This window comes from Lagenorhynchus albirostris, chromosome 19 (genome assembly GCF_949774975.1).
Source record: "Lagenorhynchus albirostris chromosome 19, mLagAlb1.1, whole genome shotgun sequence".
NCBI classification, from domain to species: Eukaryota; Metazoa; Chordata; class Mammalia; order Artiodactyla; family Delphinidae; genus Lagenorhynchus; species Lagenorhynchus albirostris.
In genome coordinates, this window is record NC_083113.1 from 7680957 (window position 1) to 7696171 (window position 15215).

Below are 15215 nucleotides of genomic sequence, written 5' to 3' on the forward strand. Positions count from 1 at the left end.
TTCAAATGTACAAGTAATGTATGGATAGAGTGTCCTTGCTTTTTAAAAACAGTATAACAGATCAAGCTAAAGTCCCCTTTGATCGCCTCTCTGCAATCTCGATTTCTTTCCTGGAAGTAATCCTTGTTATCCGTTTATAGTGGGTCCTTCTAGATCTTTGTCTATAAGTGTGTGCATATAACTAGTAATATAGTGTACGCATAGTATTGTATAGTAAATGAGTAGTATTGTTTTTAGCAAGCATGTGAGTGTATTTTAACATAAATGGGATCATGCTGTACATATTGTTCTGCAGCTTGCTTTTTTAATGCAACAATATGTCTTGGAAATCTATCCAGATTTATTTAAATAGCTCTGTACCATTTCTTTTAAGAACTGCAGTGGTGTTCCAAAAAAACTCATGTTTCTTTATCCATTCTCCTGTTGCTGGACATTTGGGTTATTTTGGGTTTCTTTGATCTTACAATGTTGCTGTGAACATCTTTATATAGGTTTCCTCAGGTACATGTATGTTGCTTTAGGGTCAGTAAGAAGAGGCAGAATCATCAGGTCACGTGGGTATATTCATTTTCATTTTAATCAACACTTCCTGTAACTTTCAACTATTGCTACATAATGAGTACCAAAACTCAGCAACTCCAAATAATAATCCTGTGCTGGGGGACTTCCCTGGTGGTCCAGTGGGTAAGTCTCCATGCTCCCAATGCAAGGGGCCCGGATTTGATCCCTGGTCAGGGAACTAGATCCCACGTGCATGCCGCAACTAAGAAGCCCCCATGCCACAACTAAAAGATCCCACAACCAAGACCTGGCACAGCCAAAATAAATATTAAAAAAATAATAACAGTAATCCTATGCCAGACGATCTAGCCTGGCTTATCTAGGGCTGCTCTGCAGTGGGCTGCAGGTCCAGCTGTCTCAGGTCTGCTCTGGGTGTCTCATTCTGGGGTCCAGGCAAAGGAGGGTCAGCTACGACAGCAAGTATCTCGTGGCCGGAGCAGAGACACAGAGGACTAATGGCAACACGCTAGGCCAGTTAAGTCCTAGACTCAGAACTGACACACCACTGTTTCCACCCACATGCCATTGGCCAAAGCAATCACGTGACCACGCACAGCCTTAAAGGGCAAGGATGAGGCCACGGCAAGGGTGTGGAGGTAGTGTGGGCACACCAGTTTTCACTTCTGCAAACCATGGGACAGAGGGCTTTCCCACATCCTCATCAACACTTACACACCAGTCAGCTTAGTTTTTGCCAGTCTGGTGGGAGAAATGTGGGTTTTTTTTTTTTTTTTTTTTTTTTTTGCCAAAATGGTTTTATGGCTACTACCAGCCAAGAGGCAGCAGAATGCCGAGGAAAAAGCGCCAGGTGGAAATCAGAGGAGCCTGCCGCTCATTAACCCTCTTGCCATTCCCTGAGATTTTAAAGTTGCTTCCTTTGTACAGATCTCAGCTTCCCCACCTGTCAACGGAACACAGGACTTGGAGTCATAGAGCCCAAGGTCTGAATCCCAGTAGCTCTGTGTGCTTGTTTTCTGTGACTTTGAACAGATCACTTAATCGCCCCCAGCTGCCATGAGCCCAACTGTAGAATGGGGTCGATAATCTCTGCCTTCTCTGCTTCCTGTAACAAGATTCCTCTAGAATCAAATATATACAACCGGCATTGAAATATGAAGGGCCGCTGATTCAACTCTTTCATTTTATTTATTTATTTTTTGGCCGCGCCATGCGGCATGCAGGAATCCTAGTTACCCCACCGGGGATCAAACCCGGGCCCGCTGCAGTGGAAGCGCGGAGTCTTAAGCACTGGATGGCCAGGGAAGTCCCAACCCTTTCATTTTAGAGTTAGGTAAACTGACAACCCATAGAGGGGAAATGAGAGTGTGCTGAGCTGTACGAGAAGAGATAGCAGACAGTGCCTCCCAATATAGTCAGTTCTGTCACACTTGCAAGTAACAGAACCCCAGTGAAAACCAGTTTAAGCAAAAAAAAGAAAACAAAAAAAAAAAACGGGGTCAGGGAGAGCGTGCATACTTCTTGGTTCATGTAACTAAAAAGTTCAGGACTAGGGCCAGCATCAGGAATGGCTGGATCAGGCACTCAGATATCACAGTCAGGAGCGTGTCTCCCCATTTCTCCCATCTGCTTTCCTCTGTGTTCACCTGCTTTCATTGTCAGGCAGTTTCTTTTCCACTAGGGCAGGGTCACCAGGTGTCCTATGGAAAAATTACAAAGCAACAACAACAAAAAGAGGCCCCTGGGATGGACAAATTACAAAAAGCCACCAACTCTGGGTAGATACATTTCAAAACGTCATCCCTTCCATCCGGCTGGATGCATCCAGGACGTAGGTTTGTCAAGAGAGAACAGGCTGAATGTGTGCAGAGCACAGACTGCCGGAGCATGTGCAGCGGCCCTGAGGGTAGCGGGGTGGTCACAGGCAGTTCCAGGTTTCATTTCTACAGCTAACCAACCCCAGGATAAAGGGCAGCTAACCCCAGAAAAGGTCCTGAGGTTGGGAAACACCAGGCCTAGGTCGTGTACCTTCTCCTAATAACTAGGTTGGGTTAGCACCACTGAAATCCCATAGAATGAACGTAGGACAGGGAGAGTTCCCAGTGGAAATTATAGTGCTATTACCGGAAAGAGAAGGAACTACCTGGCATGCTGACAAGACAGCAGAGACCCACTACCCTCCCTCAAGGAGATTGCAGTCTAGCCAGGGGAATAATAAACAAACAGATTAACTAGAGACTTGGAAGTTGGATTAGTAAGAGCACAGATGGTATCTATTCCGACTCCTCTATTTGAAAGATATAGCACTTCCCTGGTGGTCCAGCGGTGAGGACTCTGCTCTCACTGCTAAGGGCACAGGTTCAATCCCTGGTTGGGGAACAGATCCCACAAGCCTCATGGTGCGGCCGATAAAAGAAAGAAAGAAAGATAGAAGGGAAAACTGAGGTGAAGGGATCCTTCAGTGAAGTACGTCCATCTACTAGACAACAATGTGAGCTTCTTGGTTCCCCACTGTTTCATTCATCACTATATCCCCGGCTGGCAGCAGAGAGCTTAGTCCGTATAAGAGATGAATGAATGAATGATTAATAAATAGATAGGGCAAGAGTGATTCAAAATGAAAACAACAGGATACAGGTACAGCGACATCCTCAGGATCACATATCCTCTCTTTTTTTTTTTGGTACGCGGGCCTCTCACTGCTGTGGCCTCTCCCGTTGCGGAGCACAGGCTCCGGACGCGCAGGTTCAGCGGCCATGGCTCACGGGCCCAGCCGCTCTGCGGCATGTGGGATCTTCCCGGACCGGGGCACGAACCCGTGTCCCCTGCATCGGCAGGCGGACTGTCAACCACTGCGCCACCAGGGAAGTCCCACATATCCTCTATTAATTTTTAACATTTACGTTTTTGAATTTGGCTTTTACAAATGATGCAATGATATACATCTTTGCGTGAATGTTTTTGTCTACGTCTCTGATTATTTCTTTAATATAAGTCCCTAGGAGTTGAATTACTAGGTGATTAACAAAACTTTGCAGCAAAAGCCAAAGTGATTTTTCACATTAACTGTTTTGTTTCATTCCTTTTGATAAAACCCAAGGGCATAGCCTTAAAACAACGTAGTGATTCTTTTCTTGCCGTCAAACGAGCAACAAATGTTTTAAGGTTCTGCTGAATGCTGGTGAGAGTGCAGCGAAACAGACATTCATGCCCATACACGGTATCAGAATGTAAGTTGCCACCACCCTTTTTGGAAAGCAATTTGGCAGTAGATGTCGGTGCAGGAAAAAATGTTCACGCTCTTACAGCCTGGGAATCCACCTGCAAGTCAAACAGAGACTCACATACAAAGAGGTTCATCATGATGTTATTTATAATGGTTTCTTTTTAATGAAATTACCAGGGTACCGAGCTAGACGGGAACGGTTAACTCTGCTACATCCACTCGATAGAATATTACACAGCCATTTAAAATGACATTTTGAAGAATACATCTTAGCATGGAAATGTAGGTGAGGTAATGTTCAGTGAACAAAAGCAGAATGTTCACATTTTATATGCAGTATGACTATAACTATGCTTTTAAAGACTAAGTGGAGGGGCTTCCCTGGTGGCGCAGTGGTTAAGAAGCCGCCTGCCAAGGCAGGGGACACGGGATGGATCCCTAGTCTGGGAAGATCCCACATGCCATGGAGCAGCTAAGCCCGAGAGCCACAACTACTGAGCCTGCGCTCTAGAGCCCGCAAGCCACAACTACTGAAGCCCGTGCACCTAGAGCCCATGCTCCGCAATAAGAGAAGCCACCGCAATGAGAAGCCCGCGCACCGCAACGAACAGTAGCCCCCGCTCACCACAACTAGAGGAAGCCCGCGCAGCAACAAAGACCCAATGCAGCCAAAAATAAATAAATAAAATTTTTAAAAAATTTAAAAAAAGACTAAGTGGAAATGCACCAAACTGTTAAGGAGTGACTGGATTTAGAAGGTGAGAGTATGGACTTTTTTTCCTACTTCTCTGTTTTCCACCTGTGTTCTCATGCTCGTTGTGGCAGACAGAATAAAGATGCCCACGTCCTAATCCCTGGATTCATGTGACAAAATGGACTTTGCAGATATGATGAAGGATCTTGAAAAGGAGAGGATACCCTGGATTATCAGTGGAGCCCAATGTGATCACAAGCGTCCCCATAAGAGGAAGCCGCAGGGTCAGAGAAGACAACGCGACAGCAGAAGCAGAGCTTGGGGCGTGGCCACAAGCCAAGGAATGCAGGTGCCTCTAGAACCTGGCAAGGGCTATGAAACAGACTCTCCCTTGGAGCCTCCAGAAGGGGCACACCTTGGCTCCAGCCCAGTGAGGCTGATTTGGAACTTCTGGTCTCCAGAACTGTAAGAATAAATCTGTATCCTTTTTTTTTTTTTTTTTTGCGGTACGCGGGCCAATCACTGCTGCGGCCTCTCCCATTGCGGAGCACAGGCTCCGGACGCGCAGGCTCAGCGGCCATGGCTCACGGGCCCAGCCGCTCCGCGGCATGTGGGATCTTCCCGGACCGGGGCACGAACCCGTGTCCCCTGCATCGGCAGGCGGACTCCCAACCACTGCGCCACCAGGGAAGCCCAAACCAGTATCTTTTAAACCAGTAAATTTGTGGTAGTTAGAGCAGCAACAGAAAATTAACACAATCATGAATTACTTTACTTTAAAAAGTAAACCTTTAAAAATATGTGTAATATACACAGAGAAAAACACTCAAATGATACGTGTCCAGCTCAGTAAATTTCTGTAAGGTGCACTCGTCTGTGTACTCACAGCCAGATCAAGAAAGAGCACATCCCAGGCCCCCAGAAGTCCTCTCATGAGCCCATCCAGGCACCACCCTCCCTCAAATGGCACTCGCTCTCCTAACCTCAAATCCCATAGATTATTTTTGCCTCCTTGGTGGTTGGCTTCTTTTTTCGTTCGGTGTAATGTTTGTGAGACCCACGCATGCTGTTGCGTGTGGTCGTGGGTCATTTATTCTCCTCGCTGTGCGGGATGCCCTTCTGTGAATAGACCACCGTTTACTCAGCCATTCTATCGTCAACGTGCATCTAGATCGTTTTCAGGTTTTCAGCTGGTCTAAGCAGTGTCTCTGTGAAAGTCCTTATCCGTGTCTTTGGGTGAACACATGCATGTGTTTCTGGTGGATACAGACCTAGGAAGCAGAGGGTGTGCAGACGTTCAGCTCTGGAGGATTCTGCCAACCTGTTTTCCAGAGTGGTTACACCAATCTGTGCTCCCTCCACTGGTGTGAAAGAGTTTGCCGCGGGCTTCCCTCGTGGCGTAGTGATTAAGAATCCACCTGCCAATGCAGGGGACACGGGTTCAAGCCCTGGTCCGGGAAGATCCCACATGCCGTGGAGCAACTAAGCCCGTGCGCTACAATTACTGAGCCTGCACTCTAGAGCCCCCAGGCTACAACTACTGAGCCCACATGCCACAACTACTGAAGCCTGCGTGCCTAGAGCCTGTGCTCCGCAACAAGAGAAGCCACCACAGTGAGAAGCCCGTGCACCGCAATGAAGAGTAGCCCCCGCTCACCGCTACTAGAGAAAGCCCACACGCAGCAACGAAGACCCAAAGCAGCCAATAAATAAAAAAAAAAGAGTTTGCCGCTTTTTTTGTTGGTTTCTCTGACCTTTTCTTATTGATTAGAAGGAAATTTTTTTTAGCATATTCTGCATAAGAATCTCTCCCCGTCTGTGGCTTGCCTTCTCATCTTCTTAATGGTGTCTTCTGATGAATAGAAGTTCTCCCCTATGCTTTCTTTTAAAAGCTGTATTGTTTTACCTCTTAGGTTTAGATATGTAACCCATGTAGAATTTATTTCTGTAAATTATAGGAGGTGAAGGCCAATGAATTCTTTCTATATATTTTTTCTAATTGAAGTATAGTTGATTTACAATGCTGTATTAGTTTCAGGTGTACAGCACAGTGATTCCGTTATATCTATCTATCTATCTATATTCTTTTTCAGATTCTTTTCCCTTATAGGTCAATACAAAATATTGAGTATAGTTCCCTGTGCTCTACAGTAGGTCCTTGTTGGTTATCTATTTTATATCAATGAATTATTTTGAGGAACAATTTACATACAGTGAAAGGCACAGATATTAAGGTTACAATTCAGTGAGTTTTGACAAATCTATACACATGTAACCAACAGCTCATTCAAGACAACAGAACATTTCCATCAATCCAGAAAGGTCCCTCGTTCCCCCTTCCAACTAATCCCCAACCCCAGAGGCAACTACTATTTTGATTTCTATTACTCAAGGTTAATTTTGCCTTTTCTTGAACTTTGTACGAATAGAATCATATACTATGTACTCTTTTGTGTCTCTTTTTTGGCTCCACCTAACCTCTATGATATTCATCCATGTTGTTGAATCTATCAATAGTTTATTCCCTTTATTCCTAAAGAGTATTCTACCTTATGAATACACTACAATCGGTTTATCTGTTCCATTGGCGATAAAAGTTGGGCTTACTTCCGGTTTTATGTCTTTATTAACAAAGATGCCCCAAACAGTCTGACCTAAGCCTTTGTGTGGACCGTACGGACCCGTGTTTTCATTTCTTTGCGGTAAATGAAATTTTACCACAAAATTTACCTAAGAGTGAAATTACCGTGTAATAGCAGAGGTTATAGGACCATAGTTCTCTTCCTATCTGCTTAATGCCTGAAAATAGTGGCCTCATATATTGTGTCCAGTTTTCTAGTGGTTTATCACGGGAGGGCAGTTCTGGTACTGGTTACCCCATCATGGCCATAAGCAGGAGTTCCCAATGTATTACATTTATAATGAAAAGAAATTGTGATTCAGTTAAGTCCCAGACAATATGGCAGAGCAAGAAGAATGTGCGCTTTGGAGTCAAACAGAGCAGGTTCAGAATCCAAATCTAACACTTCTTTACTGTGTGGTCTTGTATCAATAACACCTCTTTGAACTTGACTCTTCTCTGTAAAATGGGAAGGGGATAATAGCATCTTCCTTGGGGGATTTTGGGAAGGATTTTGGAAGGGATAATTTGAGTGCCCGCCTAGTGCATAGTAGACTCAACAGAAACAGTTCATGTTTTGTTATGTTGAGGAGTGATATTGTTTCAAGAAGAGCATTTGAAGTACCCAGAAGACTGGATGAATTATGTATTATATTCAATAAATTTAATGAAAATAGACACTTTTCCTGACACGTTCTAGACACCTGGGATATAATAGTCACTGAGAATAGACTGGGTCTCTCTCCTCAAGGGGTCTGCCTTCTAGGGAGGGAAGAAAGTGAGTGAGTAGTAGGTAAAAAAATAAGAAAAGTTCAGTTATCAATAAACGCTATGACGAAAATAGACAGGGGGGTGTTATAGAGAGTAACCAGGAAGGGGTAGGAGGGTGCCTTTAAATAAGTTGGACAGGGCTTCCCTGGTGGCGCAGTGGTTGAGAATCCGCCTGCCGATGCAGGGGACACGGGTTCGTGCCCCGGTCTGGGAAGATCCCACATGCCGCGGAGCGGCTGGGCCCGTGAGCCATGGCCGCTGAGCCTGCGCGTCCGGAGCCTGTGCTCCGCAACGGGAGAGGCCACAACAGTGAGAGGCCCGCGTACCGCAAAAAAAATAAATAAATAAAATAACTTGGACAAGGAAGACCTCTTTGAGGAGATGATATGGAGGGAGCCAACCACGTGACTGTCTGGGAGGGGAGAAGAGTGTCCCAGGCAGAGCAGCTGGTAGGAAGGCCCTGAGATGGGAAGGTGCTCACTGCAGAGGAAGAAGCTGGAGTGCAGTGAGTGAAGGGGACCGCGGCAGGAGAGGTCGCAGAGGCATCAGAGCCCAGACCACACAGGGCGCTAGAGGCCTCAGTAAGGAGTCCAGATTTAACTCAAAGTAGGGTGGAAAGTCTTCAGAGTATCAAACTGAGGGATACTATGATCTAATTTACATTTTAACAAGATCACTCTGGCCGCTGTATGGAGAATGGATGGCAGTGAGGCAGGAGCGTCAGCAGGCCAGTGAAGAGGCCTCCAGCCCAACGCGGGAGGGAGGGTGGCGGCTTTCGCTGCCACGGTGGCAGAAGAGATGGAAAGAAGGGACTATTTGCATGCAGTCTCTTTAGAGGTAAAGCCACAGGACGACTCCGCGGAACGTGGTGCAATCTGCTAAGATAACGGAGCCTGGAAGCAAAACAGGTGGGCGTGGGGCGGGCGTGCAGAGCCCTGTTCTGGACCTGCTGCATTTGAGAAATGGAGATGTCAGTGGTCCTTTGCGTGCACGCAGGGAGAGTCAGGGCTGGTGACCCACACCGGGGAGTCATCAGCTGACTGTGGGTTTAAAGCCATCAACTGGGTGAGATCACTCAGAGAGAGAGCAAAGGGCACAAAGAGGGGCTGGCCTGCGCTGCTCTCCTCCCACATCCAGAGAGCAGCAGAGGAGTCTGGTGGGGGAGGAGGAAATGGAGGGTTTGGAGTCACTAAAGCCAAGAGAAGAAGCGGTTTCAAAGAGGTACCGTGTCAAGTGCCGCTAAGTGAATGAGTAGGATGTGGGTCAAGAAGCAGCCCCTGGGGCTTCCCTGGTGGCGCAGTGGTTGAGAGTCCGCCTGCCGATGCAGGGGACACAGGTTCGTGCCCCGGTCCGGGAGGATCCCACATGCCGCGGAGCGGCTGGGCCCGTGAGCCATGGCCGCTGGGCTTGTGCGTCCGGAGCCTGTGCTCCGCAACCGGAGAGGCCACAAGAGTGAGAGACCCACGTACCGCAAAAAAAAAAAAAAAAAAAAAAATTAAAAAAAAAAAAAAAAAGAAGCAGCCCCTGGATTTGCAACATGGAGGTCGTTGGTGACCTTGACAAGGGCGGCTTAGTGTAGTGGGGGGCAGAAGCCCAGCCGTGTCGGAAGAGAGAATAGAACGGTAAGAAGTGGGGATAGTGAGTCTTTCCAGCTGTCTCAGAAGTTTTACTGAAAAGAACAAACAATGAGGTGCAAGGAGATGTGTTCTCAAAGGAGGGAACTTTGGGGTGACTTTTTTTAAGATGAGAGTTACTAGGGCAATCTTTTTTTTTTTTTTGAACTTCTGGCCGCACCTCCGGGCTTGCAGATCTTAATTCCCTGCACAGGGATCTAACCCACGGCCCCTGCAGGAGTCCTAACCACTGGACCTGCAGGGAAATCCTTTTTTTTTTAGGGCAATCTTAAATGCTGATGCAGAGAGGCAGACATTCTTTATGCAGGAAGGGGAAGGGGTTCATTGCCAGTGACAACTTTCCCTATTGTTACTTCTGTCAGTGGAATGCCCCTCTCCCAATTTTTTAATGAAAAAGAAATGTCAAATATACAGAAAATTGGGCTGCCCTGGTGGCGCAGTGGTTGAGAATCTGCCTGCCAATGCAGGGGACATGGGCTCGAGCCCTGGTCTGGGAAGATCCCACATGCCGCGGAGCAACTGGACCCGTGAGCCACAACTACTGAGCCTGAGCATCTGGAACTTGTGCTCCGCAACAAGAGAGGCCGCGACAGTGAGAGGCCCGCGCACCGCGATGAAGAGTGGCCCCCACTCGCCGCAACTAGAGAAAGCCCTCGCACAGAAACAAAGACCCAACACAGCCAGAAATAAATATAAATAAATAAAAATTAAAAAAATAAGAACCTGCTTATTTAAAAAAATAAATAAAATTCAAAAAATATATATATATACAGAAAATTGAAAAACATTTTTGAATTAGCATTCATATACCCACCATTTAGATTCCATAATTGTTAACATTTCAAATGCTGAACTATTTGAAAGTAAGTTGCAGGTGTAAGTACTTCAGCCTGAATCTCCTAAGAATAAGAACACCCTCCTACATAACCACAATATCACATCGTTATCATACCAGAGAAAATTAACATTCATTCCTTAAGGTTTGCAAGATCGATTCCAAATTCACGTTTTCCCAGTTGCCCGTAGACTGTCTTTCAAACCACGATCCATTGCAAGGTCTATGCAATTGCATTTGGTCGTTGTATCCCTTTAATCCCTTTTAATCTAGAGCAACTGCTCTACCCTTTTTTCCTCCCTCACGATATTGACTTTTTAAAGACACCAGGCCAATAACCCTGTCTAATGCTCCACATTCTGGATTTGTCTGATCGTTTCTTCATGGTGTCTTTTGACGTGTTCCTCTATCCTATTTTCTGTAAGATGGAAATTAAGCTTAGTGCCTCAATAATTTTTTCATGGTGTTCCGAAGGCCCCAAAGGAACACCTAACTGTTCCATTTATTAAGTAGTTAGGTCCATGCAACTGAAGAAGTATTCATGTCCTAATGAGTTAGCACCAGTTGAAAAAGTAATGCACATAAATTGAAAGGGAAATATTTTATTTCATTCTAATTGCTCACTAATGGGATGGGTGCCCCTGTTGGGCACTGCACAACCTCTCAAACTTCAGAATCGGGGCTTCCCTGGTGGCGCAGTGGTTGGGAGTCCGCCTGCCGATGCATGGGACGCGGGTTCGTGCCCCGGTCCGGGAAGATCTCACATGCCGCGGAGCGGTTGGGCCCGTGAGCCATGGCCGCTGAGCCTGCGCGTCCGGAGCCTGTGCTCCGCGACGGGAGAGGCCACAGCAGTGAGAGGCCCGCGTACCGCAAAAAAAAAAAAAACTTCAGAAACGGATTAGACACAACCACCTTCATTTCCAATTCCACAAAGATTTTCAGGGCAATGCTGGCTTTTAATCACAGAACTGCCAAAAACCCAGCTTCACAGAGATAAGTCATCTCAAAAAACGTAGCACAAATCTAATGTCGAAACTGTGAACTACCTCACACACACTCACACACACACACACACACACACACACACACACACACACACACGTTACCAGCATGGCAGGCATTCTTTTTGGTGCTCCAGTTGTCCCAACTGCCGCCAATGGGAGCCCCTTCAAGCTGGCTACTGTGTCCTTTTGACCTGACCCCATTAGTATTTTGAACACTTTCTTGCCTTTTTGGCACAAAAGATGTCCCATGCTTACTTTGTAGTTGCCCTACCCCCAAACCTGGAAGCAGCCACTTTTCCAAGAAGTCTGGTTCGTCTTAGGGGGAACGATATCTAGAAACCAAGACCAGGGTGGTACCTGGTTTATTTCAGCAAAACTTTCAACCACTAATGGATATACATGGTTTGAGATTGTCCTGTCTGGTAAAGAACTAGAGTGTCATGCTCTGTGTCACTGACTGGTGCAGTTATCTGTTGCTGTACAGTAAATCACACCCAATGCGTAGTGACTTAAAGCAGCAAAATCATTATATTATCTCTTCAGGTCTCTGTGAGTCAGGAATGTGGGGAAGAGTCAGCTGACCGCTCTGGCTCTAGAGTGGATACAGTGAGACTGTGGCCAGAGCTATAACAGAAGGGGAGCTGACGCAGCCGTGGGCTGGCCAGGAATTCTTCCCTCTTCAGGTAGCGTCAGGGCTTCTCTGTGTGGCCTCTCCCTGTGGGATACTTTGAGCTTCCTCCCAGCATGGTGGCCTCAGGGCCGTCAGTGGGCCTTTTAAGCCACCAAAGGCTCAAGAGCCACTTTCCAGCAAGTAAAGCAGAAGCCGCGTCTCTTTTATGACCTGGCCTTGGAAGTCAATGGCATCACTTCTGCCACACTCCATTGGTTGAAAAGGTCACAAAAGCCCTCCCAGTTTTTTTTTTTTTTTTTTTTTTTTTGCGGTACGTGGGCCTCTCACTGCTGTGGCCTCTCCCGTTGCGGAGCACAGGCTCCGGACGCGCAGGCTCAGCGGCCATGGCTCACGGGCCCAGCCGCTCCGCGGCATGTGGGATCTTCCCGGACCGGGGCACGAACCCGTGTCCCCTGCATCGGCAGGCGGACTCTCAACCACTGCGCCACCAGGGAAGCCCCATTTGTTTTTCTGAAATAGTAAACGTACCTTCTGAGTCTCCATTACTATGGGGGGTAGGGTCCCCAGATCACTGCCATCCCTTCTTAGGTAATAAGGATTCTGGCCCATCATAGGCCATCATAGGCCCCAATCAGTGTTGAAAATGTGGATGAAAAATGGGGATCAGAGCTTAGGATGCTCAGGACTGCTGCTTGGGTTAAGCTTTAGGGCAAAGTTTAGGGGACAGATGGTCACGTGGGGCTTGGTTTTGTGTTTGCGCTAATCCGGGTGTCTTCCTCCCCCTTTCTACTCTCCCTGTGTCTTGCCCTGCTTCTGCCACACCTGTCTCATTTCCTCTGTCAAACAGGCCAAGCCTGTTGCCTTCCCCGGGCCTCTGCTGTCCATACTCCTTCTGCCTGGGGGCTCTTCCCTGCACACCCAGGCAGCTGCCTCCTTCTCTCATTTAGATCTCCGCTCAAAAGCCGCTTGCTGTGGGAGGCCTCCGCATCACCTCCAGCCTGCCTCCCTGCCCGCCCCTGTCTGCGTTGTGCTCTTTTGTTTCTCTGAAATAGGTTCAGACCAGACCAGGAAGCCTCAGGACTTGGTAAGATGTGGAAATTCTTCTCTGTTTCCCTGCTCTGGCCTCTCCGCAGCAAGCCTCTGGAAACTAAGGGGTTAACGCTGGGCACTGCAGGGGCCTCCAGGATCCTGCTCTGCCCGGGCCCAGCAGCGCTCACATCCCTGAAAGTCCAGCTGAGGCTGGTTGTAAGGGATCAGTTCATGAAGCACTGGGCATGGCATCCGAGTCTGATCCAGGCAAGCGCGTATGACATGCTGGCCGCTATTACTATTACCGTTTTACCAGCACTGCCACGGACCTTGGGCCTGCGCTATGCTGTGCTCTGGGGTGCACGTATTCATACCTCCAATCTCCTAAACCAGATTTCTGTAGCGCCAAGGTGGGGACCCAGCGCTCCACAACCCACCTGTTGCTCCCAGGCCCTGGTCGCTCTCTTCTTCCTCAGTTTCCCCTCTCTGTAGTTCTTATGTCTCTGCATGAACCAGCCCCCACCCACAGCTGCTTCTTAGGCACCCAAATGTGACCCACTTTCCCTCCCCGCCTCCCAGCCCCTCTTTCCCCAGACTGGCTTCCACTTCGCCCCATTTCTGCCCGTGGGGATGAAGGGGACACACTTGCCCCTCCCAGAGCTCTCAGAAGAAGGGCAGATTGGCACTTTAGCTTTTCTCTCTCCTCCATATGCAAAGTTAGTAGCTGGACTTTTTGGGGGGAACAAAGAAGAGGTGAGATTCCTGCCTGGGAGGAAATTCAGTGCACTGGAAATGGGCTGCCTCTTTTCAGCCCCCTTCTGAGTTTCTTTGCCCCCGAATTCCCCATGCCCCCCATCCCTGGCGGCTGAGCCTTTAGCGGTAGCAGACAGGGGAGGTGATGGGGCAGAGGGAGAGCAAGGTGGCCTCTCCGAGACCCCTGCACCCAAGATGCAATGCGGGCTTCACAGCTCTCTATGTATCTCCAGCACCTGGAGGAGGTGAGAGAACTCCGTGGGGGGAGGCTGTAGACCCCGTCCTCTGCCCTCTCCCACCCGCCTCCACCTGACAGGGCCGGGCCAGGGGCTCCTCACCAGGGCCCAGCCTCTTCTCTAGCTCCTTCAAGATACCCCGTCCAGAGCCTGGACTCTGCATTTGAATTCTGCTCTGGTTCCCCTGAGAGCTCAGCGTCCTTATCTGGGAAATGGGTGCAAGGATCCTTCTGTCCGGCTGCTGAAAGGCGGGGCGGGGGTGGTGGTGATGAAGTGGGCACACAGTGAGGGTTCAAGACATTCCCTCCGTGCTCTCCCTCAGGCTCCTGCAGCCCACCTGTGCCTCCACAGCTCTAGCTCCCAGGCTCCTTTCTCCCCTGCCCTGGATCTCCCCTCTCCCCCCACCCCTCTCTTGGTCTCCCTCCCTTCAGTCCTCTCATCTCTGTCCAGCTTTGTTTCTCCCCATCAGGCCAGCGCCTCCGCCCTGCTTCCTCCCTCTCCCCACATTCTCCCAAAGCCTCCCCGCCTTTCCTCCCGCCCTCTCCTACCTCTCCCCTCCCTCCTCCCTTCCCCCACTTCCCCGCTCCTGGGCCTTCTCCAGCCCCCTAAACATCTCTCTCCTTCCAGACCCTCTTTCCTGTCCTCTGCCTACTGCCTCCCTCTCCCCAGCTCGGCTTCCCCTCCATCCACCAGCTCTGGCCCTGCCTTCCCCTTCCCTCCGCATTCACCCCGCAAATATTTACCAAAGGTGTACTAGGAGTTTCTCCCCCCCCCCCCCCGGCCTCCCATCCTGTCCGGGACGAGCTCGCCTCCCTCTCCCCTTCTTTCCACCCTTCCCCGCTCCTCCCTCGGTGCCTCCCCCTCCTGCTTCCCGCTCGGCCCTCCCTCCCGCTCTTTCCTTCCCTCTTTTCTCTTTCTCTCACTTTCTTCCCCTTCTTTCTCCCACCGCTTCACCCCTCCCCCACCCTCCCCCTCTCGTCCCTCCCCCTTTCCCTCCCTTCCCCATCTTCTCCCTTTGCCTCCCTCCCCTTCTTCCTCTCCTTCTCTCCTCTCCCCCCTCCGTTCCCTCCCGGGCAGCCTCCCCCCTCCCGGCGCCCTCCCTCCCCTCCCTCCCGCTCCCCCTCCATCATCAGTATTCCGCTCCCGTCTCTGCCGCTCTCGGCGGCTCTCGGTCGCTGCCGCACCGTCCGAGGCGGGGGCCGGGGCCGGGGCCGGGGCCTGGGGGGGTGGGGTGGGGGGAGAGCGGCGCCGGCGGCCCGACGA

At 49.3% G+C, this 15215-nt stretch overlaps 1 protein-coding gene across 1 annotated transcript in view; it reads right to left on the minus strand.

Annotated features, from left to right (window-relative positions):
- Positions 1-15215, minus strand: part of EMC10 (ER membrane protein complex subunit 10) — a 97518-nt gene that overhangs the window by 11080 nt on the left and 71223 nt on the right. The window lies entirely within an intron of this gene.